This window comes from Erithacus rubecula (genome assembly GCF_903797595.1).
Source record: "Erithacus rubecula genome assembly, chromosome: 11".
NCBI lineage: Eukaryota > Metazoa > Chordata > Aves > Passeriformes > Muscicapidae > Erithacus > Erithacus rubecula.
Window position 1 is genome coordinate 11043907 of NC_136663.1, and position 18978 is coordinate 11062884.

The window sequence follows — 18978 nt, forward strand, 5'->3', positions numbered from 1 at the left end:
GAGGGAGGATCCTTCTGTTCAGGCTTTGTCCCCATCTCCAAGACTTCCCCCATGTTGAGTCATTCACACTTGAATGAAGCAACATTGAAGTCTGTGATAGGACTGGGTAGAGAGAAGGGAGAACTTTGTGACAGGATATGACATAGTGCAAAACCACATGTGAGATCAACCAGGCTGCTGGTGGGAACAGGAACATGGGCATATGGCAAAATCCAGCTCCTGAAATGATTTATTAGACAAAAGTAATTTTAAAGATTGCTTTAAATTCAGCACTTTAATGCCCTTCTGCTCTCTCAGTGGGGCAGCTAGCTGGCTATAGCACTAGATGAGAAAACTTAATTCCTTTCACATACAGAACACGTAGTGCTAGTTGTGACTCAAAAGGCCCCTTCCAGTATATGACTGGGCAAGTAGCTGGTGTATTCCCAAGGAAAGTTTACTTCACCAGTGCTCCCCATGTCATCAGCTAATTATAGATGCACTGCAGCTACCTGTGGTGTCATGGTAATTGTGGCTGGTGTGCACAAAGCACAAAAGGAGCAATAGCCATAAAACTGCTTTTCACTACCACTTCACAGGAAAGGTTCCCAGAGCACTGCAGTTATTTGCACCTTCACAGCTCCACAATTTCTCAGTTATTTCACAGTCATGGAAATCCAGGCAGAGATGAAGTGAGGCAGGCATGAAAGACTCAGAACTCCCCTTTCCCAGAGAGGGGCTCATTCCTGCTTGGACAGAGCATTAAGTCAGCTCTCAAGCTCCACCATCATCAAACAAAGTTCTGGGCTACAAATTACAGGCAAATCAGTTGGTTTTTAATTCTATAAAATGCTTTAAAGTAGGCATAAAACCCCTATATTTAAAGATTTAAGCTTTAGAAACAACTTCAGGGCAGGACAGGGAGGCTCTGTACAGCAGGTTCATGTATCTAATGAGACAATAATTAAACATCTAGTTTTCTAATCATGTTTTTTAATCTGGTGAGCAGTGCTCTGAGTTAAAAGCACCCTCAAACCTACAGATACAAAATAAAAGCTGCTTAGCATGGACACCAACTCTTCAATCCTGTCAGCAACAGTGAGGACAGGTGTCTGTTCTGTCTGTTCTCTATCACGCTTCTAGCTCAAGGATCCACCTTCTCCAACAGATTTAGATCTTCTCCAAGAACACTTGGCTTCAACTCCAAGCTGAATACTGAGTATTCCAAAAATTACAGCACTGATTAGATTTATGAGATGATTAAGAGTCTTTCCAAGTCCAAAATTCAGGTAGTTAAGCTATAACAGGCTGTTCCACTACAAACCCCTGAAGGCAAAGCCAATTCCAGGTTTAGTTTCCAAGAACAGCCTGTACTCTGAAGACACACTGCACACTGCAAGGTGTGCCTGCACAGCACCTTAGGGCAGCCACACCTGCAGTCACATGCCATCAGCTGCTGTGGGGCTGGTGGCCCTGACCTGTACAGCTCCCACAGGGCTGCAGCCACTGCAGCATCTCTGAGCCCAGGCTCTGAACTCTGCCTGTGAAACAGCCAAAGCCAAGCTCACACCTGCAGCAGAGACTGGCTCACACAACTGCACCATCCCAGCCACAGCAAGATGTGCCTCACACAGCACCCAAAGCCTGCCTGGGGATGTGTGACAGCGAGACAAGCACTGAGCTAGGGACACAGAGCAGCTAAGCAAGGACTGAGTAAAACTCAGCACAGGCTTAACAAAACCTGGCCTCTGAGCTGCTGCTGCTGGGCTGCTGCTGCCACAAGCTGTGATGGAACAAACTGAGCTGTGGCATCAGGATGACGCAGAGTAAACCCAGAGCTTCAGCTGCACCAGCAGCAAAACACCCTCCTTTGGCTACAAATGGCTCTGAAAAATTAGTTTTCCCAGAGCTATTAGGAAAATGAGTAATTGTATGCACAGTTACAGCATTGTGCTCTGAATAAGGGAAAGGCAGAGTTGAAGAGGGATTTGTTTACAGTTGTAATTGTTCTCTGCCCTGACTTTGCTCAAGCAGCTACAATTATTAATCTGTAAATTCAACATCAAAAGCTGAGATAACTAAATAGAGGCAAGGTCAGATGGAAAAAATAATCTAATTATTACATTACATTAGTTTTTCTTCCAGCTGAGATGGCTTTGTTTCTGGGCTGATATTAAGAACATACATATTTTAACTAAGTCCCACTGGCCACACATGCCATCAGCAGAGCACAGCATAGCAAAAAATAATTGAAGTAATTGTTTCTAAGGACAAAGTATATTCCCTTTAGTCAAGATAACAGTTTGCATAGCTGAAATCAGATATGAAACTCCACACTGAATTCATTTCCTTGCTACAAGTAATTCTTTAGATTCTTTCCTGTGAAGAGAGATGCTCCAGTTTAGAAGGGAGGTGATCCCTGGATATCATTACCTGTGTTGTAGATCAAAGTAACTTGGTGGAAAAAAGCCCTATTGATGCTAAAGCCTGCCCACAGGGAAAAAGCTGAAAAACACAAGAGACAGACTCCAAGACTTGTGTTCAACTACATTGATGAGAACAGGAAAATATTCTTAGCCTGGACACAAAAATAAATTAATATAATTACTCCAAGCAACAACAACAAAAAAAAATCTATTACAAAACAGAAGTGAAATTTGTGTCTTTGTCAACTAAAGCAAAATAGCTTAATTTCTCCTACATTCTAGTTCAAATGCAAAGTGAAAAAAAAAAAAAAAAAAAGAAAGAAAGAAGCAGCTATGTGGAAAAAACCCCTAAATCACATTTTCCTCCCAAATTCTAAAACTAGAAATTATTTCCAAACATGAAAAGCTTTTCAAGAAGTATAGTGTCTGGGACCATTTCACACTGAAATCACATTAGCCCATCTCCTTCATAGTGCAGCCAGATTGGTTCTCACTTCTTTAATAACTAAGATGTAAAACATTTCTATCACCAAGAAAGCAAGTTTGTTCTGCTATGGAAAGATAACACTAAAAGGACAACAAATCTGTCTTGTGATTTACTCCACACTGGCAGAATCCCACCAGGGATGAATTAAAAGAGATCATTTTTCCACCTTTTCCAAAGTGAGGACTCAGGTATTTTTAAAATCCTTTTCCATTCATCTCTGCTCTCAGCATATGAAAAAATTCCCAGGTTCTGCAATTAATTTTCTCTGAGGTGGACAGCAGAAAACAACAGACCCATGAGAACCTCGTGCTTGGTCTGCAGGAACTGCAGCACCACATCCCTGAAGTGGCCTCAGCAGACTTGGCATATTGCTGCACCAATTCATTGTCCTGTCAATGACTGTAACTGGATGTTTATTAACAGTGAAAACAAATACATTTTATCTTCTACACCAAGAACTGTCTTTTTGAACAAGAGAGAATAGCAGAGAACCAGCTGAGATATAAATATGCTTAAAATAAAAATATGTAGTTGGCATAATAGTATTTGATTTAGTGTTTAGCACATGAGGAACATGAAATTTAACATGAAATGTGAAATGCCACAAACAACTCCAGTTTAGATTTCTCCATTCTAAGCATAAAGATGGGCTGTATCCCATTTCTGCAGGGTATTAGAAGAGAGGGGGAGGTATCTAGGTACACATGACATATTAGCTACTGCCCCACATTCTAACATTCACTGATGATTTTGCACTTTTTAGTTTCCTGAACCAATGATTCTCTGATTTGATACACTCAGGGAACTCAGTGTTCACTGACACCATTCACCTCTCCTTTGATAAGTGCAGCTGCCCTGGGGTGGATGCAGCCACCACCACACCACCTCCCACAGCAGACCCTTGCAGGGTAGCTCAGGGGAATTTCCTTCCTGAGCCATTTCTCAGAACAATCTCAGGCCAGGATCTCATCTCCAAAATCACCTGTACTATCCAGGATTTAGAAGGACAGCAGAGATGTCACAGGAGTGAAGGTTCTGGGCACAGCACAGGTCTGCAGCAAGAGCCTGGTGATGCTCAGAGACACCCACTCTGTCTGGGGACTACAAACCTGCATCACCCAAAGTCACCTGCTCTGCTGAAAGGACACACATCCTTTGATGACAGGATACACATCCTTGGAGCCAACTGCTGCCCCAGCAACAGGAGTTCCTTGAACCTCAGTGCAGGGTGGCTTTGTGACATCAGGCAGAAGACAGGCAGAATCCCAGTGTCACCTGTGTCTGACCAGCCCCCTCACATCTTGTACACAACACTCAGCTTCCATCCTGCCCCAGCAGGAAACATCCCAAAACTCTGATCTCAAGCCTTGAACATTAAGCATGGTGAAAATACAGCTCTTGAAGGCAACCTGGATCATTTACCATAAGTCACTTCTGAGGTGACTCAAATAACATCTCCTCTGCAATGAATTCACACCCCACTGCCAACAGGGTGTCAGAGAAACTTGCTTATGGGCACAGAGCACTTTCTCCAAAGCAGACAGGAGCCATCTCTCATAAATCATCATACACCAGAGGCACCCTCTGCAATAACAAATGAGACCTCTGAGGCATCTTTAAAGTCTTGGGTTTGCTACATTAAGTTTAAAGCATGTAGATGTGTCTTTGGTAGAAGAAAATTTTCCAACAGCATACTACTGTGCATGTCACTATTCAGGGAATGAAGAGATCCTGCCACACTGCTCTAATTAATTGACACTCAGTATCTCCAGCCCATGGCAATTTGGACAATTGAGGCTGCCCTCTCCAATACTGCTTTGGAAGTTTAGGGCACATTCAGATGAAGCAGACTTACAGCACAGAAAAAAACAATATAAAGCAAAAGGGTAAAATGCTGTTTGTGATTGCCATCTGCACAAAACTACAATTTAAAGCATCAGTTCCTAACCACCCACAACTTGAGACTGTTTTCCAAAGGACATCTTCCCTTTTGCAGGTACATTGTGTGCTTGGCAACACCTGCAGCTACTCTCAAGGGTTCTGACTTGCAAGCGCACCTCAGTAGTAGCATTGACAAGGGCCATATTTCATTCTGTGTGTTTTTACTGATTAACAGCTACACTACAGCAGAGTGCAGAAGGCAGACATACCTATAATACAGAATATCCAATAATACAGAGCATAACAATAATATAGAACTAACAGATCTGCCCATTGTGGGACACTCAGACTTATAGACAATCTTCTGCAGCATCAAGCTGTTCATCACATCTCAATTCTGCTCAATTGAGATGGGAGGGTCAAAATTAAAGGTGTGGGGGGAAATCCATTCAATTTTGAACATCTGTTTTGTATGGCAACAACTTTAACAGTATTTGCAGTTATCAAGTGTAACAACTCCTGTTGTCATTCCCATCACATCGTGGCACAGGGAGAGAATTAAAAGAAGTCACATTTGCCAGCAGCCTGTATTGAAATCACATGGCTGCTGTATAAACTTTCAATTATGGAAGATAGAGGCTGAGGGTAGAGGAGATAATCCTTATAAGAACTGCTTCAAAGGTAGAGTATGGATGAGATTTCAGAAAGGCTAACTTAGAAGTTGTGTGATGTGTCTGTTGCTTCCATATCAAGGTCATTCATAATGCTTAGACATGGTTTTCACAAAGGAAGCCTTTTAAAAATATTTTCTTTATTTGTTTCTACAAATCAGCTGATTCTAGTTATAAAAATCCCATTAATTGAGTGCCACACAAATCATCAAAGAATTCCCTCACTGTTCAAAGGATAAGACAAACGAGGCACAAGACAAACAAGGAACCAAGCTGAGGAAACCCTAAGCTCAAGCCCAACACAAAACAACTTGAATAATTTCAGCTTTCAGTGAAAGCAAGCTGGGCATGCCTGAGTTGCTTTGCATTTGCTCCTCTGCCCCAAGGCTCTGCACTCAGCAGATGCTGTGGATTAGCTGATTTTCTCACTATGCACAGACTTGTGCATGCAGGTGAACTCAAGCTACATATTTTGGGAATAATGCACTATTCCATCCTTGTGAAATCTATCTTTAGCTATTAACTATGCATGGTGCTTTCATAATGCATGTACTTGGAGGAATTTTCATCCCCACAAGGCCTCTACACCAACAGCTTTCAAACCTTGCATGGAGTGCTCTTCAGGGTGGCAAGACAACAGAGCAGCCTGCTGTCCTACCACATCCAGCACAGGAAGAAAATTTCAGGGCTTCTGAAGCTTGCTGGCAAATATCCCCAGGGCCTAATAGTGCTTCACTGCATCCAGCCACATCTGAGCAATTCACTGGAAAGGTAACACCTCTCTTTTTCAAACATATCTTTCTCAGCTAACAAGTGCTCCACCAGGGAACCCTGTGGGGCACAGAGAACATCCACTTTGTGCAATGATGCTCCACCAACTGTTAGAGGCAGATGTACAAATTAGTACATGAAAGGTTGTCTTTGGGGCTTCTCACTGGAAAACAGCAAAGCATAAATACCCAAAGAAAAAACTTGAAGTAAATAAACCTCAGATTTGTTTCCTCTCTCTTGTATGGACAATTTGTTTTATCTGTCTAGGCAGCAGAAGACTACAGCACACCAGAGAAGCCAGAAACGCTAATTTCTGAAACTCCACTCAACAGTGCTGCATGCTGGCAAACATGGAATGTGGGGAAATAATTGCTTTTAATGTATTTGTGAATGACAAATAGAGGAGAAATGGAACAAATCTGAGTATTTCCTTGAGTCAATGATAGCTCAGATAAAAGATAAAGCTGAGATTTTACTCTTGTTCTTTAACAATCATCAAGAATGAGCACAGAATAAAACCTGAGATGCTGCAGGGGATTTCAGCACTGAAAAACTGGAGGTGCCACATGGCTGCCACCAAAGTGCCCTCCTAACATTATCACCACCACCCAGATGACAACACAGTAATTTAAAAATGCTGTGTCCAACAATCATCCACTTGGAAGCACAGGATTAAACACACATCACCCTGGAGAAAAGGAAAGGTGATGCCAAGGGACCAAAAACTAGCAACTGTAAGTTTAATAGAGGAAGGTTCAGAGGCAAATTTAGCTAGTAAAATTAAGAACCATATAGGTGGAGTTTAAGGCAATTGAAGATTATTTCACTGCTGTTTCAATCAGTTCCACATGGTAGGGGTCAGAAAAATTACAAGATATTTTTAACACTTTTCACTGCAGAGTGGCAGTAGTTAAATGGTGTCTGCATGTGTTACATCATCAGTTCCACACTCCTTATTCTACTACCAACTAAGCAGAATCTGAAAGTGCAGCTAATTAAACAGAACCTAAATTCAGCAGGTTTGGATTACTTGCACCACAGTTTTAAAAGAACATCCTGAAACACTCTATTATTGATATCAATTTTAAATATGTTGGGTACATGAAAGTCACAGTAGCTGGAAAAAAAACCTGCTGGTGTGCCAAGTATTTTAAGAATTAAATAGAAAATCCTAAGAATGATTTCCAATAAATGAGTGTGATAAAATTAATCTGTATAAATTGGAAATTCTCCAGAATCCACAGTACCTAGTATTATAGATTTTTTAAAAGTACAAAATAATACACTTTAACATTATTTTAGTCAATAAAATGACACTGTGTACTTTCCATACAGAATTTAGCTTCATGCTACACAATAATTTGATTGAGATGAGGAGATACTATGACATGTATTAATGGATGAAAACCATTTCATTCAGTGGTGACTGAATAGTCACAGGTGTACATGCATGTTCCAGTTGAGGGCCTGGCAGAGGCTGCTCCTTGTGGTACAAATGACTGGAAGAGAATCTAAAATCATTACTTATCAAGCCTGAGGATGGCAAACAGTGTAGGACTGCTAAATAACTGAGAAGGGAACAACAGATCCACATGGCAAAATAACCTCCACCAAAGAACAGAGCACAGAGTTCAGTGCTGCCACCCACACAGAGCAGCACAAACAACAGGGCAGCATCCTCTGAAGCCATTGATTTTTGGCAGGAACTTCATGGTCAACATGCACTTAGAGAAGCTGAGCACACTGTGCTGGAATGGTCCTGTGCTCAAGGGAAGCTCAGAGAACTTTGGATGTGGGATGCTCAAAATAAAAAATAAAACCATATGTGGGATTAGCACTGTCAAAATTATAGTAAGTTTTAATGCTTGCAATTTAAGAATAATATTGAAAACTGAATCCAGTGCAAAGAACCTCCAAAAGGATGATTAAAGGACCAAAAGCTCAGCTTAGAGAAAGGCTCCAGAAGCACCATCTGTTCTCCTTAATGAAGGGAGAAGGTTAATAGGACAATCTGATCACAGTTTGCAAGTACCTACGTAAGGAACAGAAATTCGATCAAAGAGCTCTGTCCTTTAGCAAATCTGGTCTAACAAGAGGTAATACAAAATTCAGACAAACTAAGGCCCACACAAAGATATCCTTATGATGGTTAACCAGTTAAAGCTGATGGTGACATTAGTTTTGCTAGTAATATATTACCAACATGGATACCTGTCAGTAAGGCTGAATGCAGGACAGTAGAAGCTGTCATGGATTTTTAACCACACATTAAGAACATGATGGTACAAAATTTTTCTCCCTCCTACTCAGAGGCAACTTTCTAGCTAAAAAAGAATTAATTCAGAGCAGCCAGGGAATTTTACAGCACAGACTTTACACAGGCAGCCCTGGGTGTCCCATGAGGCCCCCATGGCAGGAGCATTGCTCCAAGGTAGGGACTGTGATGTGCACCAGGGACAGGCTGTCATTCTGGCATCTATCAGGAATTAAAGTTTTAAGACTGAAGCTTCTCTCCTGTACCATGAGCTGGCCAACATTCCCACACCAAGCTGGTATTTATCACAGCACTTAATCCCTCAGCATCTCCCACAAAATGTGACTGTTTGGGATAGAGCATGCACATTCAGATGGAGCCTGAACTCCATGGACCTTCATCTCAGGTCACATCCTGCAGCACCCTGGGCCATGCAGAAAGAGAGCAGCTATAACAGGCATAAAGTGAAGAAACCAATCCTTATTTTATCCCATTCTGAAATTAAATATTCATTGGTTACTGTGGGTTGTTTTTAGAAGGATTGGGGGATGTGCTCTTCTTTCAAAGGCTCTTTGGCTCTGGAAGCTGAGGGAGCAGAGCATCAGCTACAGGACCCCCAGTTGCTGCTGGTTCAATAGATTTTACTGAGAAGAGCCTTTAGTGCAAAACACCTCAGTCAAAGGCCAGGGAAGCCTATTCAACAGTCACCTAGTTGATAACCCAGCAGCATTAAGGAATAAGTAGAATTATAGAAGGGCTTGGGTTGTAAAAGACCTTAAAGATGATCTTGAACACATCCATGGGTGGGGAGTCCACCACCCCTCTGGCAATTTAAGCTCTTCATCACATTTTCTTAACAAGCTCTTTGACTCCTGGGTGCCAGAGGTTTGTTTCCTCAGGGCTTGCACTGCAATCTGAGGGAGCCCTAGGGATGGATGAGGGGTGTTGGACTCCCCAACTCAAGCCCCAGTCCCTCACCACATGCTATGAAAGCATTTGGAGCTCCAACATTTGGTACAAACCTATTCCTCCTCTTCTGTCCCTTACATTTAAGTACAAATCAATGTTTCCTGCCCTATACACAGCATTCAGGCACTGTTTTTAAGGGAAACACAACTTTAATGAAAACAACACAGAACAGAACCTAATACATCAAATCAGAAGTACAAAAAGCTGCTGGTGGATTTCTAGGAATGAGGGCCTGGGGGAGAAGGGGAGAGAGTTTGGCTAAAGGCAAAAGCAGCCTATATAACAACCAGCTGCAGGCTGGCTATGTGTAACCATTAATTAATTCAGCTCCTAAGAGCCACAGCCCAGGGCAGAGTTGAACTCCTCCGTGCATGTAGGTGCAATTGTGCAGCAGCTTTCACAGAAAGGCTCTGCTGAAAATTTCCCATCCCTGTCCCTCTGCTGCTCCACTCCTCGCTCCTGCATGGAGCCACTGATGTTTGGAGGGGGTGGGAGCCCATCCCTTTCTGGCAAGGCAGGCACCTCATGTAAATTCATTGAATAAGTGCAGTCATTTCTCTCAGCTGATCCATCCCCACGTGCGTGTGCTGAAGCTGTGCCAGACCCTCGGTGCAGCCAGCTCTCCCACAGTTCATCACTCCTGAAGGTGAAACTGTTCATCACCCTTATCAGCATTTCCCCCTTCCCTTCTCCTCCCCAGCTGCCTTTTCTGAATTTCCTGGCCCTCCTCTCTCACAGGAGCCTGACTCCGCACAAGTCAAAATCGAACCCAGGCAGAGCCTTGAAAGAGACCTTGGAGAGTAAAGGACATTTTAAAGTTATTTTAAGCTGAGGAAAACTGCATATCCCCTTAGAGGTTGATTTCAGTCTCCAGAGCCCTTGAATTTTTAGACTTATATCTGTCTCCTTGATAAGGCTCCATAGTAGCTGAGACCCACAAAGAAGTTTCCAAAGCACGAGCAGACATAAATAACTAGAAACAAAACTGGAGCATCATCACTAGATGCTCACATGAGCTCTGGCTTCTGCAGTCAGTCCATGTGAGCCTTTAGTCATCTGAAACAGCACAACCCTCAGCTCTTCATGGACAAAGAAAGCTGTATGGATCAGCTGGAGACAGTTCTGTCCCCCCTCTATATTGGAGTAAAGACCAGCTCCTAGTCCCAGCCTCACTAGAAGAAATTACTCCAATTAAAAGAGGGTCTGATGAGCAGAGCTCCAGTGTGGAGCCCACCCCACCTGCTACTGACCCCAAGCTCCATGCAGATCAGCAACACCTTATCACATCCCACAGGGCTGGATAAAACATGGGAGAGATCTTCCTGCAAGAGATGCTGCTCTGAGCAGAACCCTCCACACTAACCATGGACATCCAGGGCTTGCAGTGGCTGTTTTGCCTCGTGCAGTTTAACTACCAGAAGCTGAAAACACATTGTCAAAACAGACTTCAAAATTCACAGACTCAAAGCTTTTATCCAGCTGTGGAAGCTCTATGGGCTTAGGTTTACATCATCTACAATTTCATTAACTTCAGGTGCTGCAGAAGCCTTCTCAAACAAGAAAATGAGGGTTTGGTTCTCCTATATTAAGGATCTTGGAGAGTAAAGCAAGGGAGGTACTCAGAGCATGCAGAGAGATCTGTCAGGAAAAAAGATGGAAATAATGTACTATTTTAAAGAACACACGAGCAGCCAGCCAGCCAAGGAACCTCTTAATTTTTTAATTAGAGATGCTTTTATGTCTCTTTTCAATTTGGGGATGGAGTGATAGAGATTTTTATCCAACTCTTTTCCAGATTCAGTTACATAGCTCTAGCTCTGTATGCACCTCTAAAAAAATTAAAGATTACTTACTTTCCAGAAGTGATTGGTGATTGAGGATGTCTTAAATTGAGACTTTGAGACTCTTCACATTGCTTTTAATTGCATTTAAGAGTGTGCAATCATTTATCAAATCTATTACCTTTCAAAGCATCGTCAACTTCATTTCTTAAAAAAGGCACTACAATTCCCAGCCACCAAAATATTCCTGCCCATACCTTGACACCTTTTCAGTGTACATTTTCACACCCAGGGCAGCAATGCCAGAAATAATCCCATGGGGACATCCATAATACTTTTAAAAATGGTGTATCAGACTTGTTCCTTAAAAAAAGGATCTCTATATATGGAACCCTGCAAAATTCAAACCTGAGAACAGCCAAAAGTTTGGCATTACAGCTCAGACCCATTTGGTTCCCTCCCTGACTCCCTCTGCTCAGACAAGCAGTTTTTTGCATCTGCTCAGCACATGCAACCTTGCCATGCTGCCAGGGCCAGCAGCCACACGCCCCTGCAGTGGCAAGCAGCCCACCAGTGGCACTCCCTCCTGGGAAAGCAGAGCTTCAGGCCCAGCTGAGCTCCAAATTCTGGGGGAAACAGAGAGCCAACAGCAAGAGTAGAGGAGCTCCTTGCCTTTTCTCCATGTGTGTTGTACCAGCTAAGCTGTCTGTCCTTGGGTCTTTTGGAATCAAAACTACATCAATCTGAAAACCAAGATCCTGAATCAAGCTAAAGGTCTCCTGGTAAGCCAAGATGCTCCTTTAACTCAGCATGTTGACACAGTAAGTTCCTGCACACAGGCTGCTCTTCCAGCCCCTATCATGACACACTAGAAACCAATCCATAGCCACTTCTTAGCCTGAGAGCCCAGAAGCTGCTGCATAATTGGGTTTAACCTGCACTACAAAGCATGGCACTGTATGTCTGAGTTGGACATATTGAAGCAAAGCTGTGTTTTGATCTCATTAGCCTGAGATCAGCATTACCTTCTTCCCAAGCAAAGTTAAAGCCTGCTTAGCTTTCTGCAGTCCTCAGTCTCTAATGTGGACAGCATCAAGTTTACCTCCCTCTGCACGTGGCTCCATCTGCATGCCTGGGGTTCAGATGTGACACACCTGCTTCAGCCTCTGTAACTACACCATAAGTTCTCAGTGAGATTTCACAGGCAGTAATTCAGAAATAGTTGAGCAGTGAGTCCAGGCTGTGAGGCTGCCACAGTGCAATCCTGTGCTGCAGCTCTGAGGACAGCAAAGGGAGGAAGCACATCTGCCATATGCAGAGCTTCACAAACCACTTCTGCTTTGAGCTGCTTTCTAGGAGCCACAGCCACCTCTGCCTGGCCTCAGGCCACAGGCATGAAGAGGCCTGAGCTTGCAGCAGTTCTGGAAGTTAAAGGTCAAAGTTTTTCCCATTGTTTTCCATGCTCCCCTATTTCATGCACCAATAAGATCAAACCACCACCTCAAGATTTCTCTCAGATTTAGAGATCTTGTTATTAGACAAAACAGAAACATATAAACCATTTTTTAACATCCTAAAGATATATTCCCTGTAGGGGAAAACATTTCCCTAGATGGTCACATTCAACTCCTTTATTCATTATAACTGCTACTTGATCCTGTTCAGCAGAAATGCCTGGAAGGAATGACTGGAACCTTGACAGAAAGCACCAGGTATCAGAATCAGACACACAAAAGGGACAGCACTTGTCAAGGATTTGCAGTTTAACAGGTAAATAAAAAAACCCTGCCTGCACATTGAAAGCAGGTAAAGGAACAAAACTTGATCAAATTGTCAGAGCAAATAAGTGGACAGGCAAGACTATTACCACCACATCCTGAAACCCTTCCAGCAGCTTGTTCTCCTTTCCTGCCCAGCTGCCAACCTGCTGAACTTGACCCTTGGCTGTAACTTCTTTGTAGACCCATCTTATGATGCAGAAATGTTAACAGTAAGTGGAGCTGCACCACAGCTGCAGTCATCATCAGATATTCTTCTCAGCAGCCACGGGATGATTTGTCACTTCTGCATCAACATTCATTTTGGGTGCTCAGCTCCACAAACAGTCCAAACAGTAGTCATTCATTCACCATTTGATCCAAAAATAGACTTGGGTTGGCAAGAAACAGGTCACCAGGAAAATGTAATTCAGCAGACAGAATCAGCAGCTATCACTACCCCCAGCAAACCAAAGTCACCCCTGGCAACTTAAAATCAATGAGTGCACAAGAATAATCAGCCCAGTTCCTGATGCCAACTGGTTCATCATGAACACACTTCCATTCATTTTCCCATCTCCATTGTTGAGACCCAACTCAAAGTCATTGTCCAAATCTCATGTAGAGACAAAATGCTTATTTTCTAGCACAACTCAGAAGGTCCAACTTTGCTTCTGCTTCCAGGTTGGGTTATATCTCACACCCCACAATATCTTTGCTAGATCAACTGAATGTTGTTGGAGCTGCACTCTCAGCTCCAAAGTGCTGATAGAGAGATCAGTTTTGAATTTACTTGTGCAACTTCATAAATGGTAGAAGCAACGTAGAAAAAAGCCAAAATCCAATTTTTTGCAATGCTGCTCTAAACAAGCTAATTTGCCATCAGAGTTCAGATAACATTTGCCATCACTACTTCCTATCAGTGGCATGGACTCTGTGATGAACAGCTGCTGTTGGAGTTAATAAGCATGGATATTTTTTGTGTGTAGACACAAATATAAAAATGCAGAGTGTGTATATTTGAGTCCATAGTCACTGGCCAAATAGAGCTGCTGTTTGGTACTACCAGAGAAAACCCTAATACAAGAGGAAAATACTGCAGACCTGAACCAGTTCAGGGCACAAACAGTACTGAAGGAGCTCAGTGTAATTCTGGTGCACTTCTGACATTTGACACATACAACATCTGGAACTGCTGACTCCCAGGAACTCCTAGATAAAAAAAAGTGCTCCCAGCTGCCTCTTAAAAAAGTTTTTTGGTCATAAATGCATTTTAATTGGAGCTTAATTAGAAGAAGCAATCTTTATTAAATTTACTTGAGGGAAAGGTTTCTTAGGTCCAGGTTAAAAACAGAGACTAGAACTCTGAACAGATGGGGCTATCCAGGTATCCAGACCACTTCACTCCCTGTAAATAAGGAGTGGGAAAGCATCTATTACCAAGAAAAACCAGTAGGGAAAAAAATACTCAACTTAAACTGCCAGCAACATAACGTGCAGCAGTTGCTGTATATATGGTTGCACAAAAGCAGGATAATTCCCAAGATCTTAACTTGGATTCAGCAGACAAGAGACAGCATTTGATTCCCTGCTCACCAAACACTCAAGGAGCCAGAAAACTAAGAAGTGTTTCTGTGAAGCATATTGCTGCTGCCAGGCTGCCTCTTGCACAGCTGTGCTGGCCAGGGTCCCCACTGAGAGGGAGATTTGGAGAACTGGCTCCCTGATCTGGCCCAGCCTTCCAGCACTGCAGCAACTGGCATGAAAACCCTCCTCCAGGCTGCTATGGAGAACACAGATTTATGCTTGTCATGTCCACAAAGAAAGTGTGATGGCTCTGTGCTTAGATGTAGAACATCAACAGCTATATTAAAAATATCAATTAAGTATATTAAGCTAAGTATATTAAGAATTATGCATGAAGAATTTTCCAAACAGGTTTTATTATTCAGGCATAAATCTCAACCCAGAATTTTACTACGTATTACCTGCTATTTTCTTTTTCACTCTCACAACACTTGCAGGTGATAACTGTCAGATTAATATTAAATGTTTGGTTTAGAAGTGTCTGGTTTTTACTTGAGAGTAATTCCAGCATCTCTTTGTTCAGTGCACTAGGAAGATGTCAGTGTTTTCATGTGCCTGCTGTGTGAACAAAGACATCTGGGACCATTATAAGTGACCTCCACAGAAGGTACCATCCCAAAGATCAGAACATTCCATAAACACTAACTAAGCCTTAAGGCATCCACAGTGAAATATTATGATCTCCCTCTCACAGATGGACACACTGAGGTTGTGATTTGCCAGTGGACAATGTTATTTCTGCTTCTGGCTCCAGCTTACAGAGCATCCTGGCACAGGTCCCTGCACCAAGCACCTCCCTGGTGTGGGCAGAACTTCTTCACACAATTCCAAAAGCTTGCACCAGGCCTGCTCTAATTTAACAGACACAGACCTGCACATCAGGAAAGGATCACAGCTTTGGCAGCTCCCACAATGACTTTTCTGAGAGGCTGGCAACCTTCAAGGCTTTTCCTGGAGGCCTGAAGTTCAGGGCTGCAACTGTGCCTCAAAGAGGACAGTTTAAACTGCAGCCCATGGGAAATGCACGTGTATCTATACAGAAATGCAGCAGAATGAACCCTCTTGAATTAGTTTTTAAGCTTTTTTTAAACACTCCTCCCCACTTTACTGCATGTTAACTAACTCAGCAACATTGCCAGCACTAACTTGGAGCTATGAGACACATTTATCAACAACCATTCTTCCAATAACTACATGAAAAGCTGTATGGAACCCTGCTGTTACCACAGAATGGCACTTACCCCATCTCAAAGCTTATTTTATGCTCATGAGCTTATACCCAGATTTCCTTCCCTGCTATAAGCAAGCTGTTTAAAGGGTTTCTAACTTAAAATGGAAAAATGGCTTTTTAAAGCTTAAAAGTCACAACAGAATGCTCCACACGCCCAGCATGTCAAGCCAACACACACAGAGCAAGACAATCATAATGCAGTATCTTCTTAGGCAGCTGCATAACACCTCCCTGCCTCAGGAGAGCCTTCTTCCACTCCCTGTTTTCCCCTCCTGCCTAGCATATCTTTTATAAGCCCCTCAAGCATTATCTCAGCATTGTTGCTTCATCCTGGTGCACCAGGATGCTGCTGGAGATGCTCAAGGTTTCAGCATCCCCAGAGGTGTGCCCAACTAACCTGTAGCTTGCAGCCTTCCTTCTCCCAGGCAGACAGATGTTGAGTTCAGCTGAAGCTATTAGGGAAGACAAACCAGGTTTCCATGGTTATGGGAGCCTGAGCTACTCATCTCAGGGAAAAATGCAATGCACGAAGCACTGTTAGGAAGCAGCAGAAACAAGGCCAGACTTCTGGGCAGCTGTGTAGAACAGCTCCTTGATGTTTTACATGCAGGCACCAGCACAAAAAAAACCAACCAAACAACTTTCTTGACAGCCTGGAGATCTGCAGGCTTAGACAGCAGCAGTGTCATACATGTACCACTGCATTTGTGCTGTGATCTGCAGTACAGACAGGCAGGGCTGTGTTTCTGACCCTTCCTCACCTGGGAGAGCCTTACCACCCTCTGAAGGCGGCCCATGCTGAAGAATGAGGCATTTATTTATTACCAGAGAGAGTAAATTGTCAATAGATGTGAGCTGCTGGTCTCACAGGCGAGATGAAGCAGGTGCAGGCTGCTCTCTGGGGCACGAATAAAAAGCTTGCACATGAAAACCCTGTGAAGGCAAACTCTGCAGGTGTGAATTTGCAAATCTGTCCCATTAAATCAGAAGGTTTTGGCTCAATGTGCTGCAAAAATACACATAGAAAGCCACAGACCTCTCCCTCCCCTTCTCTGAGCAAAGCTGAGCACACTTTCCTTCATGCTGTCCCAAAAGTAAAATGGTTTATGATCAAAAGCCCGTGCAGCTTCAAACTGAAACGCTGATGAGGCTGAGGATGCTGATACAATGTGGAAGTGACAACTGCAGAGCCCTAGCAAATTTCTGAGGCAGTGACTCTCCAGGGCAGGGAACATCACATTCTCAATCCCATTTATGGTGCTAGAATAGCATCACAGCTATGTTAATTCCCAGGCAAGGAAATTATTCTTTCAGAGCAGAATAAAATAGATTTCAGGGTTATTTTGGGAGTTCAGACCAGGGAATCAGTTGATCACCTCTCCCCATCCCCCTGATACTTCTCTCTACAGCTACTGCCTGTCCTGACATCAGAGCAGCCCAGGCTTAGCAACACCTATGCCGGATAATCAAACTCCACCAACACCTTGGAAACCTGTGAATGCTGGGCTGCCAAAGCTGCTGTGTGAGCAGCAGCCACTCTAGACTGCAGCTCATGACCTTCTGCCAGGGCAGGAACCATGTATCCCACCAGCAATGGCACTGCCCACACACACTCCCAGCTTGTTTCACCCCCTCAAGCCACTGCTCCATGGCATAGCACAAGGGTACCAGAGCTGATGAATGCCAAAATAGAGACACTTATCCAATATGGAATCAGATCAACATAAGCCAATTACTTTTCCACAGTGTTTGACCCTGACCTGCAATTAACAAATCAATTAAAAAATTATTTTCCCTTCTGACAAGCAATGAGCTGTCACTATCAATAATGCTGTATCCTAGTCTCTAGGACTTTTCAGAAGAGCACAAAAGGCTTGAGGAAAAGAAACTCAGAAGCATCCAAGAAGGAAGGCTTTTCTTCCTATTTCAGGGCAGATTTGGCTGGTATGACCACTCAGGGATGACTTCACTTTCTAAAGAGTCACCTGTGGGACACTAATTTGTTTGACAAATGAGACTCTGTGGGGTGCAAAAACACAAACACATGTACAATGCCAAGGCAGCATTTAGATCCACATTAAAACTTCTCCAAAGTGCCTAGCTGGAAAATAGGCTTTCACAGATCCATATTCTGTAGGACAAACAATGATTTTGTAATTTCTTAGACCACACCATGCTGCATGTTATAGCAGACCTAAGCAGTCTCATCATAACCACACAAAAGAATTGCTGGAGCTCAGCACCTGCCCATCAGGGTGTCTTAGGCAAACTGCTTGCTGAGGCAGACATTTGAGACTACTCAAAATATATTTGCCTTAGCAAGGGTTATTCCTAAACAATTAGTGCCACTCTCCTCAAGGCTGTACATTATTCATTTAGCTCCTCTGAGGCACCCAAGGAGGATCCAAGATGCACAAATCTTATGGGCAATTCAAACTCAGGCCGAGATCTGATGCGATTTTCTCTCCAGTAGAACTTTGCTGGCCAAAGGCACCCAAGACTGGCTTGGGAGCTGCTCAAGTTGCACAGCATCAAATGCATGAGGGTTTTTAATTTGGCCAGTCTGCCATTAACTGTAATGACTTGAGTGCCATTAAGTCTCATCTGCTTGACCTTCTTATCCTAAATCCCTGCAATAAAATTGCAGTAATCTGTGCTCCTTGCAACCCAACTTTGCAAATGCAAACCAATCTGTAAGGCTGGTGCCCAGTGACTTAGAGTGCTGGCACACTTTTCTGTCATTCACACATGGCCATGCATTAAGTCAGTGTCTACATGGTTAAACAGCTTTCCAGAAGTAGTGCTGGCACAGGGCAAGGCAGCAGTGGAAGCAGGACTGTGCTGTCCCACAGCACATATCACAGAGCTGACACTTTTGATAGCTGCTCTCTCACAGCTCTGTGCAGCAGCCAGGGTTTGTCCCACCAGGACTGCAGATCTGGGAGGAGGAAACCCTCCCAGCACAGCCCTACAAGCAGCTCTCACACAGCCAGGAGTGAGAACAGCTCCAGGCCAGCATCCCACCCTCACCTGCACATCCCAGCCTTTGCTGCAGGGGCTCCCAACCAGGTACTCCCACAAGCAATGGGAGCTGCCACAGAGAAAAAGGTGAGATTGCAGCAGCTGATTGGTTTTGCAGCAGCAGGAGCTCCCAGGAGCTCTGCACTGACTCAGGTAGCTCAGC

At 43.5% G+C, this 18978-nt stretch overlaps 1 protein-coding gene and 1 long non-coding RNA gene across 5 annotated transcripts in view; one reads left to right on the forward strand and one right to left on the reverse strand.

Moving 5' to 3' along the window:
* FGF12 (fibroblast growth factor 12) overlaps positions 1 to 18978 on the reverse strand; it is a 234912-nt gene that overhangs the window by 182134 nt on the left and 33800 nt on the right. Inside the window, exons 1-2 of one of the 4 annotated variants that reach the window (XM_079315469.1) lie at positions 3875 to 3991; positions 2413 to 2484 (exon numbers count right to left, since the gene is read on the reverse strand). The exons of 2 other annotated variants lie outside the window; for them this stretch is intronic. The gene's annotated coding sequence lies outside the window, so the exon portion shown is untranslated. Of the gene's footprint in view, positions 1 to 2412; positions 2485 to 3874; positions 4009 to 18978 lie in introns of those variants that run through there. One more of the 4 variants, XM_079315468.1, reaches the window with a different exon arrangement.
* LOC306806635 lies at positions 5340 to 6576 on the forward strand. The gene is made up of 3 exons (XR_013775512.1): positions 5340 to 5454; positions 6069 to 6215; positions 6483 to 6576. It is a non-coding gene; the product is annotated as an uncharacterized lncRNA (long non-coding RNA).